The 17855-nt window shown below is 52.3% G+C and overlaps 1 protein-coding gene across 6 annotated transcripts in view; it reads right to left on the bottom strand.

The window, feature by feature from the left end:
• Positions 1-17855, bottom strand: part of LOC144174113 (uncharacterized) — a 350888-nt gene that overhangs the window by 61080 nt on the left and 271953 nt on the right. The window lies entirely within an intron of this gene.

Below are 17855 nucleotides of genomic sequence, written 5' to 3'. Positions count from 1 at the left end.
TTCTTTTGTGATGCTGCTTGCTTTATAGACCGCGCCTAGACTTCTCTGAGGGCGGTCGCGCCAAGCCGCGTGCGCGGGCTCGTTGCGACGCGAATCAAACTGGATCGCGCCGTCTCGCTGCATAGGGCATTCGTTGTATGCGCTCGATTTGCCCTCAGATTCGTTTGTGTTGTGTTCTTTTCGTTTTCTCCGGCGCCCCCGCGAAGAGGTGATGGCGTCGTGAGGTCGAGGTTGCGCGATGGAGGCGTTCTTTGTTTGCGGACCGTGACGGACCTGGAGGCCACGCGGCGCTGATTTTCGCAGCGCATGTTCGTGCAGGCCGGTTTCTTTTGTGAAGCTCCGGCCGAATAACGCGTGTGTGCACGGTCCGCGCACGGACCAATCCGGCAGGTGGAACGCGAGAAGAAGCTTACGTTGCCGTGTTTGGAAGGTGGGTTATTTAAATCGCCCGTCGTTCGAATGACGGCTTTATACGGTGAGGGTTGTACAATTCGATGACCGACTTTCTTTGACAAGACTGATAAATTATCAAATGGGAGATGCTTAGGCCACACGACTTCATTCCCATGCCTACTACACACATGCGCTCAAGCTTTGGGGATACGTACGTGCAGCCGCAAGCGCGAGTTTCAAAAAGCAAGGCTTCGTACACGCAAGCCGTCATCTTTTCAACAAAGTTCCCTTAGTCCACGTGCCAGTTCTTTCGTTCTTTTTTGTCTCCGCTGTAGATCTCGAGCGCTGATTATAATCCTTCCTGTCAAACATTTCCCCTCCCCTTCCAAAATGGATGTGGCAAACAGGCGTCCATTGTTCCCACACCTGACCCGACTAAGCGGGCAAGCCGTATGTAGACGGGCGCGTTTTCTATGGGAAACGCGCGCATACTTTCGAAAGGGCTCGCGCCTGCGTGCGCTGCACGCACTGCGCACCGCCTCGTCCTGCGGCGCGGCCCCATTTGCATGGCCCCCGCTGCTTGCTTCCACCCACGCTAGCGCTCCGCGACGCTGCGGAAACAAACTAACCTGCGACGACCCGCTTCTCCGAGGGCGTTCCCCTCGACGTCTGCGCCCGCCTGCCTCTCAGACCGCGGGGCGCCATCAGTTTAAATGGGCGCGTTGCGAATTGCGCGGACGGACGAGCTGTTGACAGCGTGGACAGCCTTTTCGTCCTGGTATAGTATTATGCGCGTTCGCATGCGTATTCTTACGACGCATTTTACCCGTCGCTTGTATTCCCACTCCTGGTGCGAGGGTATTGTCCCGAATTCCGCTGGTGTTCGAGATCTAAAAAAGAGTTTTCGCGCTTGCGTACCTGAATCGTGGTGTTTGCGTGGGTCTTGCTTTAAATAGATTGTGTCGCCGCTCACCTCTAGTTGCACTCGCCTCGTTGTCGTCAGCGCAGACCACGGTGGATGAGAACGCAAGCAACCGCCGCCTTCTATAAATGGTTCGAAAAGGCCTCCAGCATCTACGCTTAAAAATAAGAGAAGTTAAACAGAAAAGGGGGATGGAAGTGGCGCATGCAAAACGGTCGTGCATAGAAAAAGGGGTAAAATGCCGACTATAACGTTTTGCGTATGCCGCAGACTGCAGAAAAGCGTTCGTACACAAAAGCGTAGGGACGCGGAACTCCGTATCTCAGATACACGTAATCCGTGACCCAATTCGCGAACTTTTTTTTTTTTTGCATTGTACAAGGTCTTCGGCCTTATGCATATTCACTCGGTGTGCAAGTCTGACGTAATTATGCGTGCCTGAAAACGTTTACTCCTGTTTCTGTCGCATTAGTTGTATGCCAACGCGTGTACCCACACGTGACTCTTGCAAAGAGGCGGAACAAAACGAACATAGGGCCACGGGTATACGGCTGGTACACCGCTGCTTGCATTATTGCCTGGAATCTGGCAACACTGCCGCTGGACGTGAATACCACCCCGACATCTGCGAAAACTTCGCTTTGATCAATTCTGCTGAGTGCCCAGTCCAGATACGCTTGTAACCCCGCCCACCCCTTACTTATTTGGACACTATTCGTGTTGCCGTCAAAGTCGAAGGTAAGGGGCGCTTAACTGTAACGTGTCCATGTTCACCGACCTTCGAAAAAGAATATGTTGATTCCTCTGTCATAGGAATCGGTAAAACACGAAAGTGAAATATGCAGCGAAATCTGCAGCTGAGCATGATTTGCGGGTCGGCGGCTGTCCTGTGGGTGTGTTTGGCGAGCGAGGTCCTGCAGGCGGGTCGCATCGGCAAAGGTGTACTGGAGTCATTTCCGTTACGGATATGACGTCAGTGGAATCTTGGTGTATCCCGGCGTAAAACACATTCGCGTAAAAATATAAAACCCGAAAACGAACAACCCTAAGTATAACGTACTCTTTAGTACCAAAGGTTGCTTCCCCGCAAGAAGACCCTGTGTGCAAGGGTGCGCCCTTTACAGGTCGCTTTATTCATTGCACTGGCATCATTTCCGTGACGGACAGGACGTCAGTGAAATCTGTGTATCTCGGAATAAAACCCTTTAGTGTTAAAAATGCCATAAAGTTTCTCGCCGGGATTCGCAGATCTTTGTTCGATCGGCAACTTTTCGTCGCATTCTCTCGCGACAAGCGCACCGCTACATCGGAGTGCGCGTCCCATTCGCTCTGTCGCTCAAAAGGCTCGCATTGGCCGTCCCCGCCCCCACTGCCGATACTTCCTGATCCTCCGAGTCGTTTTCTTGTTCTTGTTCCGAAATTCTTTGCCCTGGCGTTACAGCCTCGTACACAGCGGCGATTATATTACCCGCGTTCCAGACACCCCTCCTCTCCTCCTCCTTCGACACACACTTCCCTGCAGCGCAGCATTCTTTTCCTCCGATCTGCAGGCCGTCTGCAACTGCCTCTTGCGAAGAGTGACCAGGCGCCGTGGCGTCTGCCTTTGATCAGTTCTCCAAATGGCCGCCGCGGCTGCAGATCCAATTTCATTTTGTTCGGCTCACCCGCGCGCACAGGAATCCTCCTCCATACACGAGGGACCCGAGAACACACAAAAGCTGAGAGTTGAAGGAAATGTATAGGCGAAGCATCGAGGCTGTAAAATAAATACGCGCGAAAAATTCCGCGCCCCCTCCCTAAAGTTTCTCCCGGCGTATCGCTCTCGCGCTTGCGTTTTCTCCATTTTTGGCGCGCACAGCTCACTTCGCTGCCACACGCCGAGCGAAACGAGAGATCGGGGGGCCCAGTACAGCGGCGCACGGCAGCAAAAACACCAGTCTCGCACGCACAGAAGAGGCTAGGAGGCGGCCCTGCGAGAGTCTCCATTTCCTCCCTTTACCTCCCCAAGCCCTGCAGGCGTTCTGCCTCCCGACTTTGTGTTTCCTTCCCTCAGTCCCGTCTTGTTAGCGCATTTTTTCAATTTGTGTTAGTATTTCGATACCACAACACAATCTGCGCATCCCCCCCCCCCCCATAAATTCGCTCTTCCTTAATTTCTCTACGCTGTCTCTTGTTTTTTCCCGGCTCACTCTGGCGTCGATAAAGACGCGTCTTTTGCTCGCTTTTTGTGTGTCTGCAGGTGCGCCCAGACAAGCCGAGAATAGACGGCCGCTTCTGTTCATCGACACCGCCTTGCGCCGTTCCTCCCAAAATTACTCCGCCCGGTCCGGAAAAGTCCTCTGCTTCTCGGGCGTGTACGAAGTATGAGGCGAATTGGTATTCGAGTCCGCGCTCGCAGCATTACTGGTCGCTCGGATGCTTAACCTGTACGCCGCGCAGTATGTACGTACGTGTGGCTCTTTGGCGCACGATATCCATTTGTAATTTCCGGAAGGACTGTTTCGTGGGGTCGACGTTGCAGCACAAGTGGAACATGCGGAAGGGAGCTGCATTTGGCTTGGAGGCGTCACTTACGCTTTCTGGGGCCGTCGTGTTGTATGGATAATAGAGAAGAGGCAATGAGAAGGACGGGGATGCAGCGAAGGATATCGACGAAATGTCAGTTTGGTGCGGCTCGGACGCTGCGCAGGATAGCTTTATGCGGCGCGCCGCGGTATCTCCGAGATGGCCGGCACCGCAGCGGTGGGTGCGGCTTTTAGTCAAATTTCGGCGCCGCCTCGCCTCTAATTCAATCGAGTGGCTTTCAGCGAATTAGCCGGTGCGGGCCCGCCGGGGCGCGGACGTGGCTGGCACCCGTGAGAAACCTGGGCCGTCTTTCTTGTGCGTGCACTGCGTGCGGGGCTGCTCTGTGTATCGTCCTTCGGCTTCCGTGTTTCGTTGTTGTTATTGTTGTTGTTGTTGTCGTTTAATTGCGTTTGAAGGAAGACATGGTGCGCGGGTTCTTTCTGTTCGCAGCCCAGTAGCACTTCCTACCTTCTGAAATCAGACTGTGCGCCACGCACGGGATATTTTCTTGCAGGAGCCATTACAGCTTCCCGTCGTTAATTCCGCTGCAGACGATGCATACCTTTGGAGTTTAGTCAGTCAATTACTTAGTTAGTATGAGTGAGTGAGTGAGTGAGCGTGAGAGAGAGTTAGTGAGTGAGCGTGAGAGAGAGAAAGTGGATGAGTGTGCAAGTGAATGAGCGAGAGAGAGTGTGAGTGAGTGTGGGGAGAGAGAGTGAGTGAGAGAGAGAGTGAGTGAGTGTGGGGGAGAGAGAGTGAGTGAGTGAGAGAGGGTGTGAGTGAGTGTGTGAGTAAGTGAATGAGTGAGAGAGAGTGTGAGTGAGTGTGGGGGAGAGAGAGTGATTGAGTGAGTGAATGTGGGAGAGAGTGAGTGAGTGAGGCGATCCACATATCTTTCTTACACACAATGTATGAGATAAGCTCATGTCTAACACATAAACATGACACTGGAGCAGGATGGCCCGGTATTCCATCCGGGGAAAAAACAGAAAAAACGAAATCAATATATCATAAGCCCAAAACGACATGTTCACCCATCAACCCGAACAGAATGTGGCCTGTACGGATATCTAATAAGTTGTTTCACGCCGCAATCAATAATATGGTGCAGTGAGCTGTAAGGACACCACTGCGACGCGAATAAAATGGTTCCCAGGAGCTATAGAGAGAGAGAGAGATATTACAGTCGCTCCGTCAAACTTCCGCGTCTAGATTCCTATAGGTGCAGCTCATATGGAAGGAGGCTGCACGGGCACAGACGACCGAGCACTGCCGCGGAATGCCCGACGGTTTCCCTGCAGAGCCTCCAAGTCACGATGGAAGGGAAGCGGGAGCGGTCTCCTCTGCCGCGACACTTGGCGGCCCTTCGCGTTAATAAAACGTTATTAAAGGGGCCTTCCGGGGCGCATTCTTGGCCTCTAATGGTCAGGCACTTTCATAAGTGCTTGTTGGCCTTCCCGTTTTGTTCCCTCCCCTCATTCCCTTTGTTTTTAACGCGCGTCCGCTTTAAAGGGGTGGCCGTAAAGATATTTTATTACTTCGTGGTTGTCTCGCTATTTTCTGCTCTTTGTACTGGCCTGTGCGTATGTCTTCGTGCGCGTTTCCGTGTGTCGGCGGTGTGTAACAAAACAAAGTAATGACTTAAAAAGCAAGAACACTGTTTCTTCGCTTGATATTATTTGTTTGCGTCGTTTGTTCTTCTGTGTGGGTAGTTTACGTCCCCTCCGACGCTCCACGCGCTGCGCTGATTGGGTCACACTATTTGTGGAGCGGTCGGCGAATGCCGGCCTTTTGTATACGTACGTCCGAAGCGCCCTACTTTCTTCCCTGAAGCGGTCATCGCACTTTCAGGCGCGGATGTTTGTTGCCGGAACTGAGCAGTGTAACCGCTGCGACAAGTAATTAATTGGGCACTGTCACAGAGCGCCAAGTTCACGCTCTTCCTGTGGCCGCGAGATGCAGTGAAGTTCAGCGGCTCCTTTGCACTTACTGGACGGTCGTAACGGAAGAGCTGTCGGATGCTGAGCGCGATAGCTGAGCGAAAGGAGGAAGGAGGGTACGAAGCTCTGCAAAAATTACGCAATAAATAGCGCCGTGCTAACGCACGTCCCAGCAAAAATGCTGTTAACGGAAATGCGAGGCAGCATACTGAGGAGGTTTTTCGTCTTAAAGCGCGATGTTTCAAGCGTCACGCTCGCGCTCTATGCCCCCTCACGTATAAACTAAACGATTCTACATGTGTATAGTCTACAAAGCTGTCACGTCCTTTCTGACGTAATCATTATTTGGTTCCTATTGGCTATTCTCTTGCTTGCCGTTCCTTTCTCCTTTTCTGCTAATGTTATGGCGTTGTACAAGATTGAGCTGAAAACGCTAGCCGTGAACGGCCACAAATTCATGCCTTCCTGTGTCGTATCATGGCATTGTAAGTCCGATGGTTTTCACATATTCTGCCCGTCAGTTATTCTTCAACGGGCTCTCATATTTCTTGCCGTTTGTTTCTTTTCCCACAAACAGACTTTGATCACCGCTTCACAAACTCGATTGGATGGTGAGATCTTGAAACATTGGTCCCGATCATTGCTGTCTAGAAAAATGGCGACCGAGGCTCCACTCAGTTTCCTTGCAGCACCGTTCTTATAGACCACACATGTATCCTTACATGGGTAGATGGGCGTGCCTTCGCTCAAATTTCCCACTTTTTCGTCCGCTATCTGTGTAACCGGTCTTGGTTCAACTACCCGAACTTTTTTCCGCGTGTAATATGCCCGACCGGCTGATTAACCTTTTCCTTTCAATTAGCTCTTTGTTGCCCTCCTACTCAGGTGTACGTGACTCTGTATACAGCGAGAACGAAAAATAGAACTGACTGAATAAAGTCACCGAGTACCCATATACAGGGCTAGCTGCTCTGTACGCACAAATGAGTGATTCTGACAACCCGTTCTTTCAGGTATTGCTCGTTGTGTAATACTACGATGCATTTTATGGCAGCATCGGATCTACACACGGAAACGAAAACTACAGTTGAGGGTTAATACCGCCATAATCCCAGCATAGTTTAGAAAGTGCTAGTGATTCACTCAGATTGCCATGCGGCTCTAACAGGGTACCAGTGCACGTGTTACAGGTTTTTGTAAGAAACGACTGTTAGCGCGGAGTACGCGTAGAGCTGCGAAATTGGAAACATCGGTCCCCTGCGGCTGCTAAGTTCCATCCGCACCATGTCGATACAACGTGTCAGGACCACAAAATAAGACAGCCTTCAACCAACAGCTGAGACGCTGTTGGCTATTGTTATAATACGGGTGATGCCTCTACTGGTAGGACCGGTTATGCAATCCACACAGAACTTTGCCCCGATCGTCACGACGGCTGCGAAGCGGAGAAAAACTGTTACCGCGCATTCGAGGGCGGATATCTAGGCGCGAAAGAGGATGTGATGGAGGAACTACTCCACTAAATGGCGGGCACACTTGCCGTATGCGGCGAGCCCTGCTACGTATATGTGGCCGCACTCCCGCATCTCCACTTAATTGGACGGCAGCGGAATCCCGCTCGGTTATTACTGCAGCGAGCCTTTATATGGCAGCAGTCGTTTCCTATTGGCCATCACGGGCAAAGCGATTGACTTGCCACGCGGCAACCCCCGAGGGACAAGGCCCGAAGCTTCCTTCGGACGTTTACACGGTATCGATGATTTCGGCTCAAGCGAGCAGCCGTTTGAGATTACTTAGGCTGACGTATTTAGAGCTTAGACATTCGGGCGCGGCGATTGCCTTGTTTCCATCGGTTGATGACGTGCTTTCCTCTATGCGGCCTTTTATTTAGCCTCGACGGAGTCGAGCTCACATACCGGGCTTTGCCCGTAACACGAACGTGCACTACAGCGCTTGGTTACTCAGCAACACCATCAAGATAAATATGCCGGAACGTTGAACGCAAGGTTCTATTCTTTCCCAGCGATTGGCTGAACACGACCGAAAGCTTGCGCCCTTAGATATTGTCACCCTTCCAACTTGACTACGACTATTACGAGAGCGACCTTTGTCTAACTACCAGAACAAAGGCTTTCTTCCAGTCTATGCGGTGTTCGGCTGCGATGCGTGCAAAGAAGATTCTCCACCGCACGCATTCGAGAGCTATACGACAGGATTCCGTGTATAAACAGGGGGCCTCGTAATTGGACCTTTTTCGGGGTACACGTAAAACTGGCACGTGAAAAATGGACGGAGTGAACCGGACATAACAATATGTGGTCGCGCGTTTACCGCATCGCGGCCTTCTTTTATGCGGTTTAGACGGGCACCACAGCGATTTATGCGATTCAATCGTGCCAATGCCGCAACAAACCACTGCCCCAAACTAATCCGGAGGTGCGCTCCGCAGACGCCACTCTCTAAGAACAAACTCACAAGCAGCCTTATTAGTCGCATCATGCACTGTTGCCCCGCAGTGGACAGGTCCAAATTAGGATAATTGTATCGTAAATGCGGGGCGCAAGAAGAAATGTTTTCCGCGGCCTGACCCGAAACCAGAACAAGCGCATCTTGCACGCAAGACTGCGCGCGCAACTAAAAGGGAGACCAGGTAGGTACGCGACTGGTTCGTGTGGCGCCACCGCGGGAGAGGAGAACTGGAGCGGAGGTGCGGCAGGGCGTGCGTACGCCGGGGGATGCGCTGCGCTCATATCGCACACACGCACGCACACCGGTTCCAGGGGCACTCGGCAGCTGTCGGTTGCGCAACAGTCGCCCTGCTGCATATGCACAGAGCGCTTAGGGGTCATGCTTCACGAAGCTGTCCGACTCGCGGCGGGGAGAGAGCTGGGATGCCGCTGCTGCTGCATGCATGCATGCATGCGTGCGTGCAGGCGCAGCGCTAGAGTCGCCGTCTTCGACGGTATCCTGTTCCTCCCTCGCCTGCCGATTTCTTTGCTATCGTTCTGCTTGCTTCGTTGCTGCGGATGCGAGAGCGCTTACCGAGCGAAGCAGCGTACATGCATGCATGCCGGTGCGCTGTTGTGGTCGTTTACAAGATGTCTTTATGGCGACTCACGGGGAAGGCGGACGTATTATCGGAAAGTGTGAATGGCATCGCTGTTAAGCGGTGCGCTCAAAACATTGTGAAGAATGATTCTGTACTTCGCGCTTGGAAGGAATAAAAGCATTGCGGATGTCTCTGGGCATTACAGGAAGCGTGGAGTGGCAAATTATGAGAACAAAATGTCGCGTTATACGACTGCTCGCGAGTCTACCGCGCTTTCCTGCTAACTATGCCTTTTCAGTGTCCTATTGTGGTGTAAAGTGGAAGTCTGGGCCAGTTGGTTCATCATTTTCAGGGAAAAACCAGTGAAAACACGCTACACAAGAGGAGAGCAAGACAACGACAGTCACTATTGTGACAGTCACTATTGTGGAATCGTGAGAGCTGACAGTATCGGAAACTGCGCTTTCATGCCGTGTACGACTGCGCCAGAGCCGCTCGCACGCGCTGTCGTTGCTGAACGACAGGAGCTCTGCAAGGTTACATCTCTGAAAAATGGCCCGACCTCGGTCTTTCAACCATCCACTTGTCTTGAGGTCACTTTGCCTGTGTTTAGAGCGTAGCGTGCGCGAAAGCGCTTATTCCGTTCTCCGAGCATACGTAAAAAAATAACCGCTCGTTCGCGGACCCCTCATGCGCAATTACAAAGCCGCAGAGAGAAAATGAACAAAGAAAACGCGAGCAATGAAGGCCGACAACTAAGGACAATGACGAACACCCGGGAATTCAGGCGACTACAAAGGAGCTGTACAGTGTAATGACACGGGAGTACAACACGCATCCATCGAATTTGGCATCCGGGCATTCCGGGCTAGTACGCGGCTGCGGGAAGACGAACGGTTGCAGCCAGGTCACCCGGCTCGCTCATGGCGGATCCCACACCCCTCGGCAAGTTTCAATGATTCGGTGCGGGCCTGACGGCGAAAAGGCAGCGCGTAATGCAACGCGGCACGCACGCTGAAAGCGCTTCTGGAGCAAAGCTGCTTGTCCCGCGAACAAATGGAAAAGGACTGCGGTTTACCCGCGCCATCGACGCGCCAGCATAGGAGAAGACCCCACAGGGCGCGCCAGGACAGCACGCGATACGCCTCGGCCCATTTCTGTGTCGTCCGGTTGTGTGCGTGCGCGCGGGGAGGGTATGGCTCGTGCTTTGTCGCACGTACGATGCAGCAGAAGCTAGCTGCCACCATGTCCCCGCCCGAATATGACTAATGGAAGCAGCGTATCCCGCGAGCCAAGCTGCTACATACGCACGAAAAAATTACGCGGACACGCATGCGCGTGTCCGGGGCTCAAAACGATACAGGCTTCGCCGGCAGCCAATCTCGCGCACGCAGGGTGGACGAGGGTGGGCTTCTCCTCATGACTAGTGCGCACGTGGGGTAAGCTCCCATCTGCGGACGGAAGTTGACGCTCTGAGAAATTTGCGTGCAATTCAAATAGCGCGCGCATGGTTAATGTACTCGTGGAGAGAGAGAGAGAGCTCCGCTCAGTCTTTGTTCGGTTCTCTCTCTCGAGGAGTTCACCTGGTGGCACGACGCTGACGTGAGATTCGTTTCTGAAGCGAAATTTGATGCGCGTAGGCTCCGCTCCGCGCTCGAATCTTCGCGAATGTTCCTGTCGCGAGCGCAGCGGGTACAAACTGCCCTCAGCGGAGATTGTTTCAGTCATGCAACCTTTCTGCAGGGTATTCAGCGTGCCGGGCTGCCGCGCCCCCGCATGGACGAGTACAGCACGCGAGCATCGGCATCAACCGCAGGTGCGGACATGGCACGGATACAGGACGACGAAAGGAGTCGTTGACTCGGCTTGGAAGGAAGAGCCGGCGCTGCGCATGCAAAAGGCGAGCGCGGCTTCCCGTCGCGATGCGCAAGCTCCGTGAGCGCAGCGGTGGGTCCCTCTCGCTGCAGATGTGTAATAGGTTGGTGTGCGACAGACAGATTGCGAGATATGTGGCAGCGCACGATGACGACGAGAGTGCGTTGCTGCCCGCCCAGCGCGTCGGTGAACCTTTCCTGCTTTCTCTTTTGGAACGATTCCCCGCAGCAGAAAAAAATAATAAAAAAATCGATGGTGCAGAGAAATTCACGCTCGGTAGCTTGCATCTTTCTGATGTCCCAGGATTGCTGACGTAGCCGGGACTCGTATTTCGAAGAGTGTTCCCTGGAATTCGGGGGCGTGTTTCTATACAGTTCCATTCTTAAGAAAACAATATCTTAAACCGTATTCCGCTGATTCCAATGGCTCCATCGCAACCGGCTTTCGCCCACCGAAACGCTTTGCGGCGAAACCAACTCCCTCGGGAATCTACTGAAGCTCTCAGGTATCGAAAAAGAAAAGAATCATAAAGATTTTTTTTTGCTAAGTATCAGTGTTAAATATAAAGTGCTAAGTGATTGTATCGACAGGAAATATCGCCGATATCTCTATTTGCAGGCCGCAACCGTTTTCGTGGGCCCATGAGCACTGCATTGCAGGTGTGCAAATTCCAGCCCAGTAATATAAGGAATAACCCCAGATCTACATTACAAAAAAAATAAAATAAACGCCAGCGAACATCTAGTACAGAGACCCGGATGTCAAGGTTCTCGGCTCCCACGCAGAATACAAATTTGTTTACGGATGTACTAAACAAACACCGCTCTATTCGCACTCGTTAATGTTGGGTTACTATTGATAAAACCGGACAACGCGATCCGAACGGAGAGCTTACTCTAGCTTCATCCCGCACTGCGGTGGACCACCGTTGTCGTTTTTATTTTTTGTTGTTATTCGCAGATAATCCAGAGGACTAAGAACGATTGAGCCGGCTCTTCCGCGCACTCACTCAAACTCCGCTGTCGACCGGGAAGCACGCCTTCCGGCGGCTACGAGCGAGATTAGCTTCCCTCGCGTCTCCTTCGCCTCGGGAGCAAATTCAAGCCGCAAACTCGAATAGTACATACCAAAGCAGTCAAATGGGCTTCAACGCGAGCAGGAAATAGGCTGGCTGGCCCCGCGGGAAGCCGTAACCGATCCGAGTCTTTTGCCGCGTTGAGTGACAACAGGAAAAAGACGAGGGCCAGGAAGCGCAGGAGAGCCTCTTCCCGTGCGGTCGGTGCCGAGATACGAAAGAGGCGGCCGATCAAGAACGGCCGCTTAGCTGCCACTTGCGCGCCCGCCGATTTCTTTCAAGCGCACCTGCACGAGGCAGTCAGACCGGGCCTTGTCTTGTTGCTGTGTTTCTACGCGCATTTCATTCAAGCTTTTGCTTTCTTCGAGCGCCGCCATGACGAATGAGTAGAACAAAACGCTCCCTGAGAATCGAGGCCTCCCAATAGGAACGAGCTCCGCGCACCCACCGGGAAGCTGCCGCAGTGCGGCTGAACATGCATGCTTCCGATGCACTGTTTTTAAAAATCTGTTATTGTTTTTATGTTATTTTGCGCGACCCCTCCGCCACTCAGCTTATTTCCTCTTTACAGCGGGCAGCTCTGTAAATTGGTCTCCTCGAGAATTCTATCTTTGATGGACCGCCGAGCGTCTTTGCCGCTGCCCTTGCCGAGCACGGGCACGTCATAGGAAGAGAAGGATGGCGTGGCGTCACTGTTTTCGCCCTGAGGATGGCCTGTAACACCGGCCTTTCTGTTCTAGCATCTGCATCGATTTTGATACTTCCTCGCTAACCTTGGTACTTCTGGTACTTGTAATTAATTCTGCTAGTCTCTTTTTCCCTCTCCCTCTCTATCTAACTACCTTCTCCCTCCAACGTAAACACGCATCTGGAGTAACGTCTCAAAGGTGCGGACAGTTTCGAAGCGGAAAGGAGGAGGAAGCACAAGAGAAGCGCGGGAGGAAGATGGGGGAAAGTGGAGAGGGCGTGCGGGGAAAGGCGGTGCGCTTTTGCCGTCGAAGCAGACCGCAGGAATTTCGCAGCTGGGGCGTCGGATTAGCGCGGTGAATATTTACAGCCGGCGCGCGAAATTCGAGACTCCGCTAACTGCGCTGTGCCGCCCCCTGCTGCAAGCCAGGGGTGCTACCGAGAACGTACGGCCCTCCTCCGTCTGAATGCCGCCGTCGCAGCTGGGGGTTATCCAAGACCGTACGGCATACCGGCGGGTTCAAAGCCAGTATATCTCGGCCGCCTGCAGCAGGGTGTTGTCCATAGGGGAGTCGCTTTTTTTTTTTTGTCGACCACTCCGGGCGCGTTGGAAGTTTAAGCGCATTCTTACTGCTTTCAAACTTATGAAAAAGATAATAAATAGAAATATACCTTCTTCCTGACTTTTGAGCATTTGACGGAGCGTCAGTGATATTATGGCGTCTTCTTCTGTGGCGTCGCTCATTCCGCCAAAGCGCTGCCAACAACTAGCCTTCTTGCCAGCTTAGTGGTACAGCGAGGACCCAAAAGCAACAGTGGTCTAGGGTTCGGACTGCGAGCGCGTAATCCAAGCCGATTTCATTTGTACAGCGAGGTTTTGAAAAGCGCTGTTAACTTTTGTTTCTTGCCGCTTGGCTGCATTTTCGGGGAGCCATTTTCTTGTCTTGGCGTCAGAACCACTGAAGCTAGTTATCAACAAGCTTGCCTCTCTAACACCTCAGCCTTCCTCCTCTCCACTCCTTGAAAAAAAAGGAGAAAACACTACGAATAGTAGCAACAGTAATGAGAACAATGAAAACGTTAGGCGAAGAGAGTTCAAGAAGACCGACAGACGTTCTAACGTGCCCAACAGAAGGCAGCGCAAAGGAAAATGGGCGGCACCAACATGTTCGCGTCAGAGTAACCGGCGGCGAGCGAAGTCAAACACAAGAATTGCACAGGTCAAGCCTGGAGCGAGCCGGGCAAGAGTCTGTTGAAGGGCACCCGATGATTGGCCTTGAATGGGAAAGCCCGATGGACGAAGAAGGAAAAGTGATCAGCGCCGAAGATGGAGTAGCAGAGACAGCGGAGGCTCGTCACGCAGATGGGAAGAGGGGGGGGGGGATCGGCTGCGCCAGAGAAAACAGCCAGCCGGATGCAGACAAAGAGAGAAGCGGGAGAGACGTGGCGCAAATGAGAACCAAGATGTCATCGGAGGCGCAGTCCAGTCTGAGACAAAGAGCGGCCGTCGTTCGGCGCGGCAGCGGCAAGAGTGGCAAGAAATAACAAGCAGAGGAACAAGAAAGTGGGCGGAAGAAAGTCGGGCTGACGAAGAGAACGAGGTGTCAGCACTCGACCAGGCGAAAGAGTACAGGGGGGTCAAGTTCGATTAAAACGCTGCTGCGGCAACGGTTCTGTTGGCTCCCATCTCGGACCGGGGTACAGAGAGACGACCAGCTCTTCGTCGACGCATGTACAGAGATAAGGAGTGCAACCAGACAGCGTGCATGGGGCGACGATTGCGCAGCCTCGTCGGAGCGAGACAGAGACAGACGACTCGCATTTCTTCCTTCATTTTGTTTTCTTTGTTCTGTCGCGAAGAGGAGAATGAAGCCGATAGTCCGAGAGGCGCATCGATACGATTGAACAGCGATCGGCGCGTTCTGACCGGCTTTAACGCGCAGGTACTTTTTGCTCTTTAGTTCACTATTGGCGCGCTATGTTCAACGCACGAAAAGTTTCTACCGTATAAGGCGGGACATCGATGTTTGCCACGTCAAACATCAAACTGAACAGGTTCCACGCGGTGGAGGGGCACGCTGCAGGGTGTCAGCTGACGTAAATCCGAGCCGAGAAAAAAAAATGTACAGAAGGACAAGAAAAACAAAAGCAAGTCGCCGGCTTTTATTGTTACATCTGGAAGGCCCGCAAACGTGGCGCGGGTGACCTCCTCTCACTCACAAGTGTATGGTCACGGTCACGACGAGACACTCGGCGTTTTCTTGAAAAAAGAACTCCAGGAAAAGTTACATCACCCTCTTCTCTCCCGCCATTTCCATACCTGTTTTGGTAGTCATTTTCTTGAAGTCAAGACACACAGAGCCCATTTTGCGGTCTCAGATGCCATCAGCTTTACCTTGCACTGTTCTTTTCGCTTTTTTTTTTGTTCTCGATCCGCGCTAGACCGCAAAAGAAACCCGGAAATGGCAACAACGGAGCGCATATCTGGGACGTGTCTGTCTTGCGACGGCGGCCGCTGAGCACACATGGATGTTACACATCACCGGCACCGCGCCGTCGTGCCTGTAAAGACTGGCATTAAACCGAAAAGGATGACGCGCCGTTTCCTCTATACACGACCTGGCAGGCCGCTGCGTGTGTGTGTAACCGCCGGGCCCGCGACCTTCTGACGCGCGCCCTGGGATCGTTCAAGCGCCCTCGACGCCGTTTGCATTGCGTTGGGGTGGGGTAGGGAGATAGAGAGAGAGAGAGAAAGAGGCCGCGAGAGGGCTGAAGAAGTGGGCGAACAGGGGACCCCCTCAGCCGCACTTTGAACCACGAGGGCCGAATCCGCGGGCATACGCAGGCCACGTCCAGATTTTGTTTCGTTTTCTTTTTCTTTTTCTCGTGCGAAGGGCGTAAATACGAAGGGTTATTGTTTCCATGAGCATGCCTGCTTGGCTGCGTGCGGGGGGCTTGGAACGGCGCCCTAGGATTTGTCAACATACGCTCGAAAGAATTAGCGGCAGAACAGCGTATACGCAACATAACTGCATCCAAGAGTGTTCCCAACGAAGGACAGGGTACCAAAAGTCAACTCACGGGCTTTGTTGAGTAAAGCAACGGTGAGAGCAACCGGTAAACCACACAAGGCAACGAAACGGGTCTCCAATAATATCGAGAAGGTTCGAAAATTTCTCTGTGTCGTAAAGGTCGCCATGGACAGCCCGACAACGATCACAGCGTTTGAGTTGCAGTAACAGGTTGTCGTAACTCTAAACGTAGGAAGCCTTGGTTTCAAAAAAAGTAATAAGACAGGTGCAAATGCGTGCACGTGCAAGCAAAAACATCAGCCGACGATGCCAGAATCAGTAGTGTCTAAAGTCCCGAAAACAGAGCACATTTCCGGCCTTCGTATTCAGATCGGCGTACCGCGGACCAGCTAGAAACGACAACAAATTATAATTTGTTGTACGCCCAACATTATTGCGCTGTTGCTTCCCTTACAACCTGGGACACATTTTTTCTGCCTGCACAAATCTTGCAAGCAAGGGCAGGCGCACGAGAAAAACGACTATATTTATGCGCCAGGATCAGTTCGTCGAGAAAACAAGAGCTGTAGTATCGACCATAAAGCCGGTCGCGGTATCGACCCAGGCACAGAACGATGAATCAACCGTTACTTGTGCGTTATCTTTTTTACGAACCGATCGGAGCTTGCGTGGCGCGCACCGCTATCTTAGCCCATTTCTCGTGTCGTCGTCCTTCGCACGCGCTTGGCAAGGTACCACCAGGGACGGTATTCTCGTGTTTTGTCCGTCTTGTGTCCGTTTTGAGCAAGCCCTGATTGGCTGAAAGCGAACACCCGGATGTGACGTCATGCAAGCACGGCGGAGCTATGAGCGGCTGCCTCTCGGTGCAGACGATTAGGAGCAGACGATCGCCTTGTTGTTGGTTCGCTGGCGGAACAATAAACACATAAAAGGTAGTTTAAAATAGGTTTAATCGTTTAAAATGTGTGGACAAGAAAAGTTGTGCAAAAGTCAACCCAAAGCCCGCCTACAACTGAAAGTACGTCACAATAAAACGGACGTTTTCAAAACGGGCAAACACGAGAATACCGTCCCAGGTTACGTTGTGGCACCGTGCACGACCAACATCACCTAGGTTGTGTTTGCACGACCCTTCTCGCGCGCTCAACAAGACTTCATCCTGCGCGGAGGGGACAGGATGAAGGCAGAGAGGGAGCACTATACGGGGAGCAAGCGCTCAGCGGAGTAGCCGGGTGAGAGGGTGGATAACGTCACAGCTATGCCGCATAGCTGTGACGTTAGCCATCCTCCCGCCAGGCTACTAAATCTAAAACTTAGCGTGATCAACCTGGATAGTACAAAGTGCAGAGCCCTTCATGAGGAAGGCAACACCCAGCCATTGCGCAGTCATACCTTGTGCGCCGCGTTTCGGCCAGGGCAAAGCCCGGATGTTGCGTGGAAATACCGAAAGACAGACCCCGGCGGTCCACTCAATGCGCAATGATTCTATGACAGCTCCGCACCAATAAGTGTTCTAAACTGATAAACGCTATGATTATAAGGCGAACGACTGATCTGACAACGCACTCTAAGAAAAAAAAAAAAAAGCAGAAACGGAAGAGGGAGAAACTGAAGATGCCTGCCCTGAAGCAGTAGGAGAATCTCCATCTCAAAAAAAAAAAAAAAAAAAAAGAAAGAAAGAAAGAAAAGCGCGAGCAAAAGTCGTGAATAAAAAGTCGCCGCCGTTTGGAAGAGAAAATGAAGGCGATTAGGGGCCACAGCCCAAGCTAATGCCGGAGACCTGCAGAGAGGCAATTTTCTGCCACCCCGGTCTTTTTAAACACTGCTTCTCATCCGCCCGTTTGTGGTGCGCCAGCACTTCTTCTGGAAAAGATGAACTGCGTCTCTCAAACCGTGGTCGTTCCGCGAACGTCGCTATACAACGCGCCGTCGTTGCCTGGACAGAACCGCTGTTGCGAAAAGAAAGTAGTACTACCCGCCATAACACAAATCTGGGTGCACACGACCATCGAGAAAACAAAAAAAAAAACACATTTCCCTCGGAGAGACGCAAAAATGTTTCGTGTCATTTCGTGCGAGAGAACGGAACTGGAGCACTCGGGAATGCAGTGTAGCTTGAAGTCGCGGCACCTCGTTCTTTTACGTGTATTATCTTCTTAATAGCTTCTGCTGCGCGCTACGCTGAGGGCTCATAACGCGTGGCTGCAGCTATACTTTTTTTAACATATCTTACGCAAAACTCGCGCAATTGATTCTGCTCTCTTTAGGTTTCTTTTCGGCCTCGTTTTGTCTGCTGTTTATTTCTTGCAGGTTTAAT

Source organism: Haemaphysalis longicornis, unplaced genomic scaffold (assembly GCF_048455015.1).
Source record: "Haemaphysalis longicornis isolate Haplotype H1 unplaced genomic scaffold, Haemaphysalis longicornis Haplotype H1 scaffold_3, whole genome shotgun sequence".
Lineage (NCBI taxonomy): Eukaryota > Metazoa > Arthropoda > Arachnida > Ixodida > Ixodidae > Haemaphysalis > Haemaphysalis longicornis.
Note: the sequence above shows the minus strand (reverse complement) of the source record. Positions and strands in the feature narration are given on the sequence as shown.